This window comes from Pteropus vampyrus, unplaced genomic scaffold, assembly GCF_000151845.1.
Source record: "Pteropus vampyrus isolate Shadow unplaced genomic scaffold, Pvam_2.0 Scaffold662, whole genome shotgun sequence".
Lineage (NCBI taxonomy): Eukaryota > Metazoa > Chordata > Mammalia > Chiroptera > Pteropodidae > Pteropus > Pteropus vampyrus.
Window position 1 is genome coordinate 51546 of NW_011889443.1, and position 3191 is coordinate 54736.

Sequence of the window (3191 nt, forward strand, 5' to 3'; positions counted from 1 at the left end):
TACTGAATTAAAAGGACCTTACAAAATTAAGAGTACCTATTGCATGGATCCATTTATACATAATTCAGGGAAGTGTACAATAGCTTTAATTGCATTTGTTATATAACTGTGAAAAATTGAATTTCTCTGAGCCTCAGGTCCTTATTTCTGATAGTAATGTGAGATAATAATAATTCTGATGAATGTGGACAGAATAAATGAATTCTTCGGAATTACTTTGTTGAGTCCAAAAACTCTTTCATGAGTTAGTAGTTTGTATGTGTATGTCTGTATTTATATATTATTTTTTAATAAATAAACTCACTCACTTGCATATATGTACACATATATTCAACAATACGATCTTTTACGTTGAAAGGAAATTTGAGAGAACGTTGGAGAGGAGAGAAATAAAATTAATGATAGATCAAATTAACATGAAATTTTAAAAATAAGAAACTTAGACACAAAGATGTAGTCTACAATTGTTGTCTTTAATTTTAATAATGAATTATTTTCCAACCTTAATGTCCAAACACCTCAAAGTTAGAATCACATTTACATTTATGCAATGAGGAATTTTCTGTACCAGCTAATGGGACATCTCTCCAAAATGACCTTAGATTTTTTCTTCTACTTGGAGATTGGGGTGACGGCAACACAAAACGTCTTTACCCAGCAGAAGCAAAATGACTAAATTGAGATGCTTAAAATCACTTTCCTTCAAAAAACAATTACTGAATAAATGTCTGTATAACTTTGCTACTGCTGCTGTAACAAATTACCATGTTAGGGATTTAAAAAAAAGAAATTTACTCACCTATAATTCTGGAGGTCAGAAGGCTGCACGTCTCAACGGATGAAAATCAAGATGTCTGCAGGGCCAGTTCCTTCTGGAGGCTCCAGGAGAGAATCCCTTTCCTCTCCTGTTCCAGTTTCTCATGGCTACAAGCATTCCTTGGCTCACGGCCATTTCTTTACCTCTAAAGCCAGCAAGTAGTGTAGCATCTTCCAATCTCCCTCAGATTCCAACTGTTCTTCCTCTCTCTTCCACATTAAGGGATCATGGTGATGACATTAGTCTCATCTGCAAAATTATGGCCAGTACTCTTTTTTTTCTTGGCTTTATTGAAATATAATAGACAATTACTTGCTTGTATTTACATTGTATAATTCAATGAAGTTTTTTCAATTATAGTTGGCATACAATAATATATTCATTTCAGTTGTACAGCATAGTGATTAGAGATCTATATAACTCAAAAAGTGATCATCCCACTAAATCTAGTACCCCTTTTCCTCTTTACATGTTTATTACATTATTAGCTATTTTTCTTATGCTACAATTTACATCTCCATGTCAATTTTATAACTATTCCTTTGTACTTCTTAATCCTTTTGCCCTTTTTCACCATCCCCCCAACCCCACTCCCATATAGTAGCCCTCAAAATATTCTCTGTATCTATGGGTTTATTTCTGTTTTTGTTATTGTTTATTTTATTCTTTAGATTCAACAAGTACATGAAATAATGTGATATTTGCCTTTTTTGACTTATTTCATTCAGCGCAATACCCTCTAGGTCCATCAAGGCAATGTTTTTTTCCATCCCCTTCCTTTTAGTATGTGTGTATTTTTTCATCTGAAGTGAGTCTCTTGTAGGCAGCGTATGTAGGGTCTTGTTTTCTTATCCATTCAGCCACTTTATCTCTTGGTTGAAGCACTTAACTCTTTTCCATTTGAGGTTCTTGTTGATAGGAATGTAGTTATTATCATTCTTTATTCCTGTTTTTGATACATGTTTTTTCTTCTTTAAGATGTCCCTCCAACATTTCCTGTAATTCTGGCTTGGTGATGATGAATTCCTTTAGCTTATTTTTTGTCTGGGAGGCTCTTTATCTGTCCTTCAACTCCAAATGATAGCTTTGCTGGATAAAGTATGATTGGTTGTAGGTCCTGGGTTTTCATCACATTGAATATTTTGTTCTAAGCCCTTCTGTCCTGAATAGTTTCTTTTGAGAAATCAGCTGCCAGTCTTTTGGATTCTCCATTTAGGTAACTAACTGCTTTTCTCTTGCTGCTTTTAAGATTCTTTTTTTGTATTTAACCTTTGGCATTTAATTACAACATGTCTTGCTTTGGGCCTCTTTGGGTTCATCTTTTTGAGGACTCTCTGAGCTTCCTGGGATTGTATGTCTATTTCCTTCACCAGGTTAGGGAAGTTTTCCATCATTATTTCTTCAAATAGCTCTTCAACGTCTTGTTTTCTTTCAGGTACTCCTATGACATAGATATTTTTACATTTGATAGTGTCACATAGGCTCCTTAAATTATTATTACAGTCTTGGCTTCTTTTTTCTTGCCATTGTGATTGAGTTTCCTTGGCTTCCAAATCTTCTATATTGGTGGTTCAATCCTCTTCTTTATTGACTCTGGTTATTCCATTTAATATACTCTTCATCTCAGATAATGTGTTCTTCATTTCTGACTGGTCTCCTTTTATAATTTCCATTTTTATGTTTTTTTTAATCTCTTTGTTAAAGTTCTCATTAAATTCATTCAGCATCTTAAAACCCCTAGGTTCATTGAGCACTTTATAACCAGTGTTTTGAAATCTGCACCTGTTAGATTGCTTCACTCCATTATTCCTGGATCTCTGTTCTGTTCTCTCGTATGGTTTCCGCTTCTTTGTCTTCCTATCTGGGCTGTCTTTCTGTGTCTGTTTCTATGTACTAAGCAAAGCTCCTAAGCCTCCCAGTCTTATTAGTGCAACTTGGTGTAGCAGATGTCCAGTGGCACAGTCCTGAGGGGATCAGCTGCAAGCCAAGTTTAGCCTCAGCCTGTGCCCCTCCGGAGCCACTTGTTTAAATGTAGCAAGCAATCCATAAATGCTGTGCTTATAGTTGTCTTAAGAGGCCACAACAGAAGCCAAGGCCAGCTTTCGCCAGTGTGAATCTTAGCTCTGCTCAGCAAGGGGCACTGGATTCGTCAAGAACACATCTGGATGTGGCTTGGGTGAAGCTGTGAGTTGGGGAAGGCAGAGTTTCAGGGAATCCTCTGAGTGGAGCAACCTCTATTATCCAGTTTGATGACATCTCAGCTATGGCAGCACTTCCTATGCACACTGAGAGGGGTGTAGGGCTCAACAGAAGAACAATAGATACCGCAGGCACTTCTGCCTGGGTGAAGTCCTCATCTCTGGCCCTCACTTTA

General features: G+C 36.5%; 1 protein-coding gene across 1 annotated transcript in view; it reads left to right on the plus strand.

Annotated features, from left to right (window-relative positions):
• Positions 1 to 3191, plus strand: part of LOC105309043 (olfactory receptor 7A10-like) — a 9065-nt gene that overhangs the window by 898 nt on the left and 4976 nt on the right. The gene's annotated exons all lie outside the window — the stretch shown is intronic.